Here is a 14,290-nt window from a genome sequence, read left to right on the forward strand (position 1 = left end):
TCTGCTCCTATGATGCTGCTTGGCCTGCTGTGTTCATCCAGCCCTGCACCTTGTTGTCACAGGACTAAATGTAGCAAGTTTGTGTTTTGATCAATATCTATATTTCCAAACAAAAAAATGCTGACTACTTAGAAAAGGTGTAAAATTGAAGTCACTTACTTTAATTTGTGCTAATTCATCAGACAGGTATATGTATAAGAATGAAGTGTGATTTGTAAATCTCCATTCTGAGTAGAAGATTAAAATGTACTCTTTGGTCTGTTTTAGCTTCACAGCTTTCTATCACTCGAATATTAATAAAACATAAGGCTTAAGCTCAAAGGGGAGGTGAAAAAACAAATAAGAGGAGCAGAGAAAAATTATGAGAAAAGACTGGCTGCCAACCTAAAGGGGTGTTCCAAAGTCTTCGACAGGTTGAAAAAGAGTAAAAGGTTAAAGGAGAAGCAGAGACAATTAGGGACCATAAAGGGGACTTACATATAGAGGCAGGGGCATGGCAATGGTGTTAAATCAACACTTTGCATCGGTCATTACAAAGTGGGAGATACTACCCAGGTCATGATGAGAAAGAAGGAATCACTGTCAGTAGAAGGGTTCAAAATTACTAAGCAAGAAATGTTGACTTGACTGTTAGTACTTAAAGTCGACATGATTCGAAATGGCACTGTATCGCGGCAACAAATGAAAACTTTTCGCGGCTTTTTATAGTATTCTTACTCTAAAATACACTTGACAATAAAATCAAAATCAAACAAAAGGCACCTGCACTGGATAAGATATGTACAAGTATTCCAAAGGAAGTGAGAGAGTCAAAATGTCAGTCTTCCGGAGACTCAGGGATGGTGCCAGAAGATTTAAGAATTGTAAACATACAGCCTTGTTCAAGAAAGGTTGTAAGGATAATCCCAGCAGTTACAGGCCAGCATGTTTAACTTCAGTGGTGAGAAGTGCTCCAGAGGCAATTATACAGGATCGAATTAGTAGTCACATGGAAAAAGATGGGTTAATTAAGAAGAGTCAACATGGGTTTCTGAAGGGGAAATCAGTCATGTCTAACTTGCTGGAGCTTTGAGGAGATAAACTGAAGGCTCAATGAAGAAAATGTCATTGATATGGTGTACATGGATTTCCGGAGGGTGTTTGATACAGTGCCATGTAATATATTTGTGAGGAAAGTTATAGGTCATGGTCTAAATGGGACAATAGCAATGGGGCTAAAAAAATTGGCTGAATGATAGATAACAGAGAGCAATGGTCAATAGTTGTTTTTCAGGCTGGAGTCAGTCTTATAATGGAGTTCTCCAAGGGTTATATTGGAATCCTTGCTTTTCCTGATATATATTAATGATCAGGTTCTTGATGAGCAGGAGACAGTTTCAAAGTTTGCTGATGACAGGAAATTTGGAAGAATTAAAAACTGTGAGGAGGACAGTGGAAGCTCCTAACAAGGACATTGGTGGTGTGGAAGAGTTAGTGGAGTGGGCAGAGGAAGTTAATGCAGAGAGGAATGAGGTGATGCATTTTGGTAGGAAGGACAATGGAAAACAGTAAAATAGGGTGTACAAGTCTAATGGTGTTCAGGAGTAGAGGAACCTGGGGTTTATGTATACAGATAATTGAACGTGACAGGACCGATGAAGAGAACTCTTAATAAAGCATACGATGTCCTCAACTTTATTAATAGGAGTGTAGAGTACAAGAGAAAGAGGTGATGTTGAAGTTGTACAAGACACTTGTTAGACCTCAACAAGAGTATTGTGTACAGTCGCTTGCACCACATTATAGGAATGATCTGAATGTATTGGGGACAACGCAGAAACAATTTATAGTTGTTCCAGGGCTGAGAAACTTCAGTTAACCAGGATAGACTGAAGAAGATGTTCTTTTTGGTGAGAAGAAGGTGGCTAAGAGGAGATCTGATGAGCGGGATGAAGAGAGTGGTTCGGGAGAAAATTAAAGAAGGATGCCAGAAATCAGAAACAAATACAGAAATTGCTGGTAAATGTCAGCAGGTGTGGCAGCATCTCAGGAGAGGGAGAGGGTTTCAAAAAGAGTCACATGCAAGGACTGTGAGAAACACTACATCGGCCGAACTGGAAGAAAACTGACAATAAGGATACATGAACACCAACTAGCCACCAAGAGACACGACCAGTTCTCACTGGTCTCAATACACACAGGCAAAGATGGACACAAATTCAACTGGGATAACACATCCATAATAGCACAAGCCAAACAGAGACACACCAGGGAATTCCTGGAAACCTGGTATTCCAACCAGAACTCCATAAACAAACACACTGAATTACAGAACCAGAAGTAATACCAACTCATTGAGAAACAGAACCAGAAGTAATACCACCCACCCCAGCAAACCAAGGCATATAAATAACAAGCAGGACAGAACACCAACGCTTCACTGGAGGCGCATTGATGATGTTACCTAACAGGGTGACGAAATGTCTGCAACCAAACACACCCGGCTCAGCGAGCAAGTCTACAACCTCAACCATAACCCAAGCTACAAATCTTCTCAAAAACTTTAAGAGTCACAGGGCCTGAAATGTTAACTCTGTTAGGGAGAAACTTTAACCACTCATAAAAAGAAGAAGAAAGAGCAGGCACAGATTTCAAGTAATTTGCAAAAGGAGCAAATGTAATGTGTAAGAAAACAGCCAGTATTTCAGGTTTGAACTGCACTGCTTAGAAGGTCTGTGGAGGCAGGTTCAACTGGAAGCATTCAAGAGGGCGTTGGACAATTATTTGGAAAGAATTAATATCCAAGGATATGGGGTAAAAGCAGGCAGTGGGTAATGATACTCATTTGAAGAGGTGATGCATTCATGAGGGTCTGATTGGGCTCCTTATGAGTTTGTAGCAGTACTGTGATTCTATGATAAGGGTTTATTTTTGAAATGAAAGGCACTGTTATACAGGTAAGTGAGCAAGGTATGACCTGTGACCTTGTTGAAAGAAGAGAAATTAGTATCAAGATGGTTACATTGCTATTCTTCCACAAAATGTGCATTAATTTAATACTCATGTACATTAACACCAACACCCGCAAGTTCCTCTCCAAGTCACACACCATTCTAAACTAGAACTATATCATCATTCCCTCACCGTCACTGAGTCAAAATCCTTTCCTTACAGCTCTGTTGGTCTATAGAAAATAAATAGACTGCTGCAGTAGTTTAAGAACTTTGCTCAAGATCATTTTCTCAAGCCACTTAGGCATCAATGATAATCAAAAGTTTTCTTCTTTGGATCCAACTTTAATTAGACTTTTCTGCTTGATATCCAGCTGTTCTAATTTCACAAAATTGTCTCTGAGGGTTTTCTTTTTCATCCCTATCTTTCAAGTTGGGGCGTTCATATCAGGTGCATTCCAAACATCTGAAAGAGAGCATAAAGACAAACAATCTGGGATTCAAGGAAAGATCATCCCTCTCAAGTGAGAGCTACTAATCCCTTTAAAGGTTGAGTAAAAAGGCTTAGGATCTCAAAAGAGTAAGACCCAGCAAGGAGTCCTCCTTATCGTTTCTGTATTTATTGCCAAACCCCAGTACTGAACCAGGGAACTTCAGGTCATCATTCTCGCACACTCCCAACTGAACTATTTCAGTACAGCACAATGGTCTTTGTAATAGTACCTATTATCTCAATGTAACCTGTAACTTATTGCTGATACCTAAAAGCTCCTCTTGTTCAACTCAAGAGCCTCTTCTAGTTTGAATAATAAGTTATTTTCCTCTACCACACCAGAACAAGCAGGTCCTGTAGATCCCTACTCTTACAGAAGCCAGAGGCAGCAAATCTACTACATGGTGAGGGGTGGACCAGATTTAGTTGCAAGTGCGGCACATACCCTCAAATATTAACCCTTTCAGGCCCACATACAACAAGGAGAAGTTTTATTTATCTTAAAATCTGCTTTTGTAATGATTATGTTGGGTAAGATCAAAGCAATTTAGCTTTTGGGACTCAGATGCTTTAGCTGCAATTTCTAGATTGAACATCATCCAGGAGAACAAGAAAGGAATTGGTGTGTTCAATATAAGAGTGCCTCCTACAGACTTTGTTATGATATTGTACCCTACATTCAAAGCATTACTGATAATATAATGCATGTGAAGTAAAAAAGCAACAAAAATCATAGAATCATAACAGTGTGGAAACAGGCCATTTGGCCCAACAAGTCCACACCACCCCTCTGAAGAGCATCCCACCCAGAGCCATTCCCCAACCCCTGCATTTCCCCATGTCTAAGCATTCTAAACTAAATACCCATGGACAATATGGGCAATTTAGCATGGCCAATCCACCTACCCTGCACATCTTTGGACTGTGGGAGGAAACCAGAGCACCTGGAGGAAACCCACGTAGACAATGAGCAATCTCCACACGGACAGTTGCCCGAGGCTGGAATCAAACTCAGGTCCCTGGTGCTGTGAGGCAGCGGTGCTAACCACTGAGCCACTGTGCATAAAATGATAGAGTTCATAATTAAATGATTTGAACAAAGCAAAATTCACATGGATCAAATAATACTCTGAGACATTGGTTTATGGTTCTGAAATTCTTCAATTTTAACATTTTTATTTTTTCCTTTTCCCCTCCCTATTCTTTTAATTTCAACTTTCAGCTAGCTTAGCTAAGTTTAGAGAGGCAATTCCATAACATACCACTGTCTCTCCACTCCTGTCCTAATTTAAGATGTGTCTCAAGGCCTACCTCTTTTGACCAAAGACAACATTCCTTGTGCAGTTTAGTGTAATTTTTTTTTTGATAATGTTTCTGAATTGCTTAAATATAATAAAAAGCCAAATTGTTCAGCAGGTAAAAGTCAGTACCTAAACGAACCATACAGATTGGAAGGTCTAGGGTACAGTCTTTGTTCGTGCTTTTTAAAAAAAAATTCATTCCTGGGATGTGGGGGTCACTGGCTAAGCCAGCATTTATTGCCCATTCCTAATAGCCCTTCAGAACATGGTGATGAGCTGTCTTCTTGAGCTGCTGCAGCCCATGTAGATAGACCCGTAATGCCATTAAGAGAATTCCAGGTTTTTGTCCTAATAACACTGAAAGAATAGCGATATTTTTCCATATCAGACTATTGGGTGGCTTGCAGGGGAAATTGCAGGTGGTGGTGTTTCCATGTATCTGCTGCCCTTATTCTTTTGGATGGATGTGGTGTTGGGTTTAGTCTTGAGGGGACTTGGTGAATTTCTGCAGTGCATCTTTGGATGGTACACTCTGCTGCTACTGTGCATCAGTGGTGGAAGGAGTGGATATTTGTGGATGGAGCCGTGCAAGTGGGCTGCTTCGTCTTGGATGGTGTCAAGCTTCTGAGTGTTGTTGGAGCTGCACTTATCTGGGCAAATGGGGAATATTCCATCTCACTCCTGACTTGTGCCTTGTAGATGGTGGACATGTTTTGAGGAGTTACTTGCCACAGTATTCCTAGCTTCTGACCTGCTCTTACAGCTACTATAGTTATGTGGCTCATCCAGTTCAGTTTCTGGTCAGTAATTACCTCTCAGTAATGCTAGGCTATGAGTCAATCACATTGCTGCGTTGTCACATGTAGACCTGATGTGGATGGCAGATTTCCTTCCCTGAAAAGTAATAGTAGCACTAGATTTTTTCCCCCCAACAATCACTGTGCTCATCATTAGACATTAACTTCAAATTTTTTTTAAAAATTGAAGTCAAATTTCACTATCTGCCATGGCAGGATTTGAAGCATAGCCCCCAGAATGGTGCCTGGGTATCTGGATTACTTGTCCAGTGAAAATACCACTAGGCTTTTGTCTCCACTTATTTGGCTGCCCTGAGAAGGGAAGTGACAAATGAAGTGCCTCAGCTAATGAGCAGGGACAAGATAAAGGTAATCTGCCAACTTAATCCTGACTATCCGGTGATATGGATTGAAAGGTGGGAAGGCAGTTCAGTATGGTATAATACTAGGGCTTTGACCCTCTTCTCCCATGGTGAGTGACTTGCTGTCTTATGTCATTTATGAAGAACAACTAATTGGGCAAAAAGTGTCAAGGTGACTGCGCTCCACCATGCTTCTGTGCATTGACAGGAAAGGAGAATATTATAAAGCAAGGATAAAAAATCCTGACAATTACAAGAATGTAGTAAGTTCAGGTCTGTACTCAGGTAAGAGAACATTAACTGGCCTTACCTCACATAATAATGTACAACAGAGAGAGGCTAGGTGAGGGCATGACTTAGTCTCTTCAAACTCATTTCCATCTTGTTCTGATATTAGATGTAGCTCCTTATGCACATGCTCAGGAGCCACTATTGGAGAAAAGGTTTAGTTAAGTCTTAACTACACAAAGAATAGCAGTGCCTTTGTGGATCAGTCTAAAGAAGTTAGTTTACAGAAGGAGTCTTGTCATGTTTTACAAAATCGTTGATTATCTTAAAGAAATTGCTGAGAGGATTTCCAGGGTGCTGCAATGGAGATTCTGCAAAAGTCCCCACCTATGTTGGAATAATGGCTGTTGGGCCATGAGAAAATCTGCTCCATAGTTTTTAGCTGAATGGTGTCATCACTGCTGTTGACTTCAAAATGTTGAGGAGGGCAATGTGAAAGAGAGAATCAGACTTCAAAACGTCCTGCTGAATTGATTAAAATAATCAGCTTCAAAGCAGATCTTATTTCAATAAAATACTGGTTTGGCTATGTCTCACATTCATATTTAATTTCTCTTCAAACTAGCTCCATGAAGATTTACAGTTTGAAGGAAAATCATTCTGCAAGAGTCAATTTATCCATTTGTAAGCAGATTGCGTTGGCATCATGTTTGTGTGGTTTAGAACTTCAGAAGCAGTTTTATGCATATAATTAGCAAGAGGCAATATTTCTTAAATACTCAGTAGAACACTGAACATTTCAAACTGATGCCCTTAAGTTAAATACACTATTAAACTTAATTGCAACATACAAGGAAATTCCTAGGTATTTTAAGGAAAAACTTAAAAACTCGGACTTTGGATAAATGCCCTTTTGTTGCTAAAAAATCTCCAAAGCACAGTTTGATCCATTATTATGTTTTGTGTGATTCACAAGCTGTCTGTTTAAATATGCAAAGGCATCATTGAAATAGGTGACCCTGGACGAGAAGCATTCCTCTTGTCCAGCCTTATCTCCAAGGCCACTTGACAAATGAAATTTATTCAACAGTCGATAGTTTTGGATGAAAAAAGTAAGAAAAGCATCATCCTTGTTATATGGGAGCTGGCAAACTTTAAAATGAATCAATAGAATAAGGACAGTAGTGTAAGTACAACTTTAATACAGGTTTGAGTTATTGTGTGGCAGGACACTTTGGAATCAAGCTGAGGCCAACTATCCATTCAGTCATTGTCCTCTCCTATAGAATAAAGAGAATATCTCATCATTGACAGCGATATCTAAGCTTATGTTCACTGATGCAAAAGAGTATCATAAATCACTTCTGCCTGAGGCACCAGTGAGCTATGAATCTTCCTTACTTGTGAAATAAAACTGATTAGTAGCAGAATCTCAAAATTGAAATGTTTCTGCCTTGAAAATTCCTTCAGCATACTTGAAACTATATTCTGAAGCTGCTTTTTAAAAATCATAGCTGGTGAACAACCAATTCTTAGCCAGTTTGTTGAAATGAATGTCTTAACCTTAAAAAGTTAGTAAAGACAACAGACAATGATAATGTCTGCTTACTTTCTGCCTCAGCATTTCAGTCACATGCTGTTACTAATCCAGGGAGCAACTTGTTCTCTGGTTTTCCATTCAGATTAATTTGGCACTGAAGGACAGAGTCCATTGCACACATTTGAAGGAGAAGGAAATAAGTCAAAGACAGGAAAAATTAGAATATTAGAAGGGATAAAGATGATGGCCTCTATTTTCACAGGCTTGCATTTCTAGATGGCAAAGACTTTTCAAAAGGCTAAAACTGCCATTATCCTCTACTGTTATCCTCATTTTATTATCTTCTTAAACCATTCAGTGTTGTATTAGATTAATCAGGTGGGTGACACAAACAATATTTCTGTGATACAATGTGTGCTTTGAAACCAAAACAATTGTACATTATGTAGGAAACGCTTTTAGTATTTGCTCCTAGAGTGGGATTTTCCCATTTTCAGTTCATGTTTCATTAAGTGAGATTCATGGCATCCAATCTGCCATGGTTCAGTACAACTTTCTTTACTCAATCTTATGCTCTTGATGTTATTAATTATGCAAATACGCTCCCGAGCACATTTCTTGATGAATTGCACAGCTAGAGTGTTGGGAGCACTCACCTCTGCACCTCTCACCTCTGGTGTTTACATTGTAAGTGGCATATTTAAAACCTGGCTGAACACAACGGTAGACTTTGCAGGCCAGGAACCACCCCTCACCTTGTGGTGCCCCACCATTATGGCCCTGAGAAAATGAAAGCTTGCTTCCCATTCCATGGACAAGCACCTGGAGGTGCTGGTTGATGGGGTGGTAGCGAGGAGGGCAATCCTTCTCCTTGTGGCTCAAAGACATGAGGGGAGGATTGACCAACTCTCCAGGGCAACAGGGCTGCCCACAGAGATGGTTCCCTCCAAAATGAGCCGTGGAATACAGTACTGCACGTTGACATGGTGAGAGAATGACAAAGTGAAGAGATGTTTTGAGAATACTTAGAGGTATGGGCAAAATATCATGAGAAACAATCTTTTCCTTTTGTAAATATATGTTGGCTTGCATTATCAAATTGTCTGCTATGAGGATAAGTTGCATCTATGGGACTTCAGACATCACAAAGATGAAAGTCGTTGCAAAGGCCAAATCATTGCTCATCTCTAACATGTCACTGACTCCTCAAAAGCTTCAGATTTGAGAGGTCCTTAAACTATGACACTGATGGTGGAAAAAAATTTTTGGAGTGGTATCACAGGAAATTGGTGAGTTATTTGGCTGGTAAGGAACGACCATTAAGTACTGTCTCTAAATAGCTGTAAATTATAAAAGTGTATTATTAAGGTATTAAGTGAAAATACCAGGGATAAGTGAAAGTCAGAGTCACCAGAATAAAGTAGATAAGTAACAATAATAACTAATACTAGGATAAGTGAGCTAAAGTAAGATAAGAGAAGGAGAGAAAAGTTAATGCCAGTAGAGAACTTTAAGGCTAAGTAATTACAAAACATAGTAAGTGAGCAAGTAGCTCAGGCTAGGTGAGTTTAAGACATGACAGCCCAGGTTGGCCAAATAAAAAGTGCAACCTGCTGCATGTGGAAAGTCAGGGACTGTACTGAAGTCCTACATAGCCACATGGACAGAAGTTTTTGCACTGCAGAAATTTGGGCTCAGAATTTCAGAGTTCATGGAGCAGCTGGAAGACACCATGGCACATCTGCAAGGCTCAGGGTTACATGGATAGCACTTTTAGAGATGTGGTTATACTGCAGATTAATGGAACAGGAGGAAGTAAGTGAATGGTCATTGCCAGGCAGTCCAAGAGAAACAGGCATGTACTATAGGAGCTCCCTGGGGTTCTTTTCACAAATCCATTTTCCGCTTTTCAAGCTGATGAGGGTGCTGGTTCCTCGTAGGAAAGCAATCAGAACCAAGGCTGGCCCCACAAGCAGCTTGACTGTAAAGGAGGGAAGGAAGAAGATAGGAAGAGCTATAGTGATTGGGGATCAATTAAGGAGAACAAACAGGCATCTCTATGGCTGTTAATGTGATCCAGGATGGTATGCTGCTGCTCTGGTCCCAGGTTTAAGGATGTCACAGAGTGGCAAAAGGATATTCTTCTGAGGGAAGAGTTTATGGTCCATGTTGGTACTAGTGACTTGGGTAGAAGGAAGATGTGGTCCTGCTATCAGAATTCAAGGAACCAGGTAGAAAATTAGCAAGCAGGACTCCATAATCTCCATATTACTCCCAGTGCCACATGTAAGTGAGTACAAAAATAGGAAGATAAGACAAATGAATGTGTGGTTGCAAAAATGTTGCAGGAGGAAGAGATTTAGAGTCCTGGTAGACTGGGATTGTGTGGGATCCAGTAAAGAATATTAGAGAAGAATTTCTTAACATACTTAAGGATAGCTGGCATTAGCATTGAGAATAGTTAGTTAATAGATGAAGCTGGAGTAGGAGAGAAAGAATGGAAATCCAAAAGAGTTAATGTGCATGTATATTAACACACAGTGTATAGTAAATGAGGTTCAAGAGTTATAGTCGCAGATTGCAATGCAGAATTATGTGCTGGAGACCCGGTTCTAGGAAGATCAAGACTTAGTGTTAAGATTTCCTGGGTATAAGTTATTCAAGAATGGTGGAAAAGGAAGGAGAGGAAAGGTCACTATTGGTTAAGGAGGGCCTTATAGTGCTGGAGAAGATAGAGATGTCTCAGAGGGTTAAGGACAGAATCAATTTGGCTAGAGTTAGTGGGGTAGGGCAGATAGGTGGCAAATGGGGTTTGAAGACATGTGAGGTGATGCAATTTGGTCAGAAGAATACTGAAAGACAATCTAAAATAGGGGATGCAATTCTAAAAAGGGAGCAGATGAATCTGGGTATACACATGCACAGATCATTTAAGGTGGCAGGACGGGTGGAGAGTAGTTATTAAAGCATACAATGTCCTTGGCTTTATTAATAGGGACACAGAGTACAAGAGCAAGGAGGAGATGTTGAACTTGTATAATACACTTGTTCGACCACTGTTGAAGTACAGTTATGGGTGCCAAATTATTAGGAAAGGTGTGAATATCTTGCAGACAGTGCAGAAAAGATTATCAAGAATGGTTCCAGGTATGAGAAACTTCAGTTATAAGAATGGATTGAAGAACTCTATGACTCTATAAGTTGGGACTGTTCTCCTTGGAGAGAAGACTGCTGGGACAGGAATTTGATAAAGGTTTTCAAAATTATGAGTGGGCTGGACAGAGTAGATCGGGAGAACATGTTCCCACTTGTAAAAGAAAGAGAGGGCATAGATTTAAAGTGACATGCAAATGAAGCAACAGTGATGTAAGAAAAAAATATTTGCACACAGAGTAGTTAGGGTATGGAATGCACTGCCTGAAAATGTCGTCAAAACAGACTCAATTGGGGAATTCAAGAGGGCATTGGATGATTATTTGGATAGGAGTGGTGTGCCAGGATATGTGGAAATGTTAGGAGACTGGCATTGAATAACAGAACCAGTGCAGGCACAATAGGCTGAACAGCCTCCTCTGCACTGTAAAAATTCTGTGGTTGTTGCTCTGACTGCAGCTAAGACATTTCATTTTCATGGGGTCAGCACTGAGACAAAAGGCAATACGTCGGGATTGTACTCGGGTCTGGCCTGTACACACAACTCGACACATCTCCGGAGGGAAATATTTATTTCTACTTTTCAAGGGAGTGCAGTGCCACTCAAAGTTGGGAGACATAGAATGGTCAGCTGACATATCCACTCTCCGTTGTACAGCTCTGGTGTGCTGAGTAAAGCTGCACACAACACTACCTCTCACAGATTCATATTCTAGAGAATGCTCAAACCTTTCAGGGAAACCTAGGAATTACTGTGAGCAAAATAACTTGGCAGAAGCATACCAGTCTGGGGTGGCACGGTGGCTCGGGGTAAACACTGTGGCCTTACAGCACCAGGGACCTGGGTTTGATTCCAGCCTCAGGCGACTATCTGCGTGGAGTTTTCACATATACCCTGCGTCTGCGTAGATTTCCTCCCACAGTCCAAAGATGTGCAGGTCAGGTGGATTGACCATGGGAAATGCGGGATAGGGATAGGGTAGGGGGCTGGGTCTGTTTGGGATGCTCTTTGGAGGGCCAGTGTGGATTTGTTGGGCCAAAGGGCCTGTTTCCACACTGTAGTGATTCTATGATTCTAAATCCTTGGTGTCCCTGAGCTCCAAAGTAAAGTCCTGAAGGGCTGAAGTGGTGTGTGAGTTGGACGAGGAGCAGGCCTGGTGATATGGTCAGGCTGGTGGCTTGCTGACGTTGACTTGTGTGGATGAAGATTGAGGACGATGGAAGCTGTGGAACATGCTGGAATGTTGTTGTGAGGAAACAGTCGGGTTGTGGCTGGGACAAGCATTCTACAAGCTGCAGCCATCAAGTACTTAGCCTGATTTACACGTCAGGAATTTGTGTTAGATTTCTTCTCAGGGAAGGAGAGGACAATCGGAGGTGGCTATTAATAAGTCAAGTTGTGGCTGTAATGTGATGCAAATGCATGGAATCACTGCTCAATGGAGAGATTCTGAAGTCACTATTTAATAGTTGAGGGGAAAATCACAAATGCTTTCCTCAATATCAAAACTCTGATTTTTATTTTATTTTCCAACCTTTCTCACTCTTGCTCACACCACATGAAGGAGGGAAAGATTCTGTCCATAGTATGAACTACAGACAAAGGGGATTTCAATGGCCTCCTTAATGGTTTTGTTAGCAAAAATGAGGCCCTGAGATTAAGGATTGGTAACAGTATTGATATGGAATTGGTTAAGGGACAAAAAGTGAGGAAATAATGGTGAAGGGTTGTTTTTTTCAGATTGGAGGAAGGTATTCCTCAAGGTTCAGTACTTGGACCACTTTATTTGTTCATATTTTCATGATTTGGGAAGATCATAACCGAGTTAAAGAAGATATAGACAGATTAGTAAAATTGGTAAATACTTTACAGATAAAATATAATACAGTTAAATGAGAATTGGTGTACTTGGCAGGCAAAATGAGAAGAGGCACCATGTTACATATGGTACAATTTTAGAGGGGTGCAGCAATAGCGAGAACTGGGGTATATGTGTTCATTTCTTTGAAGGAGGCAAGAGCTATTTGGAAGGCTTTAAATAAAAGACTCAACAGTTCTTGGCTTTATAAAGAGAGACAAAGTGCACAAAACAAGGAAGATACTCCATCTTATAAAACATTTGTATTGTCCTCGTTGGAGTTTCGCGTACAATGTTGGGTCACCACACTTTAGGAAGGAAGTCAAGTCCTCAGAGTAAGCATAGAAGATAGCTGTGAGAATGGTATCAAGGTGGAGAAACATCAATTAACTACAGAGACTTGCAAAGCTCGGGCTGTTCTCTTTATAGTGAAAAAGGTCAAGAGGAATTCTGATGGCAATGCTCAAAATAATGGATGATTTTTGATGGAATAAATGAGGAGAAATTGTTTGCAATGGCAGAAGGGTTGGAAATCAGAGGACACACTTAGGTTCATTGTGAAATGAACCAAGGATGAGATGACAGAAATAAAATAGTTGAGTAAATATTTGAAGGTGAAACATTTGCAAGGCCACAGAGAACAATCTTTTCCAAGCATGTTGGGCCAAATGGCCTCCTTATGTGTGATTTATTTTGCATAAAAATAAAATGGATCTTAATGGTGACATTAAAAAATAAAAAATTCTTATTGTTTTCTCTCTTGAAAAATCCACAGTGGCTATTACTTTTTAATCATCGTTTCAAATTTTTGCACAATTTTTTAAAGCATATATCCTACAAGGAAACAAAAGATGAATAACTGCACTGCATCATGACTCACTGGGATAGAGCATTGGGTACCAAACCCTGCTATTCCTGGAGTCATTACAAAAGCGAAAATTAGTTAAATTATGCAAAGTCACAATTTACCTGACAGATGAACTCAGGATAAAAGAAGACATTCACCAGGTCACTGTATTCAATGAAAACAAATTGTTTTTAACAAATGGCAATTAGGAGATGTGAATTACTAACTTATAATGCTGTAACTTTGGAGTTACACACAGTTCTTAGCTCTAAAGGGATCAAAGCATATTGGGAGAAAGTGGGAACAGGGTTCTGAGTCGGATGATCAGCTGTGACCATATTGAATGGCAGACCAGGCTTGGTGGACTGAAAGATCTATTCATGCTCCTATTTTCTACGTTTCTATACATTAAACTCCATGTCTTTTACACACAAAGACAGACATGGAAATTAAGGGTGGAGAAAGAAAAAAATGTCAGGGAAACAGTTCAGCAGCATCAAACTGGCCTGTAGGAGTTAGTGAATTGTTTTCTTTCAGTTTCTTCCAATTCATTTCAGTTCTTTGTGAGTCCACAGCCCAAAACCAAAAGGAAATAAATAATGAGATAACAAGATGTAGAGCTGGATGAACACAGCAGGCCAAGCAGCATCAGAGGAGCAGGAAAGCTGACGTTTCGGGTCTGGACCCTTCTTCAGACCCTTCTTCAGGTCTAGACCCGAAATGTCAGCTTTCTTGCTCCTCTGATGCTGCTTGGTCTGCTGTGTTCATCCAGCTCTACAC

Source organism: Rhincodon typus, chromosome 16 (assembly GCF_021869965.1).
Source record: "Rhincodon typus isolate 14 chromosome 16, sRhiTyp1.1, whole genome shotgun sequence".
Classification (NCBI taxonomy): Eukaryota; Metazoa; Chordata; class Chondrichthyes; order Orectolobiformes; family Rhincodontidae; genus Rhincodon; species Rhincodon typus.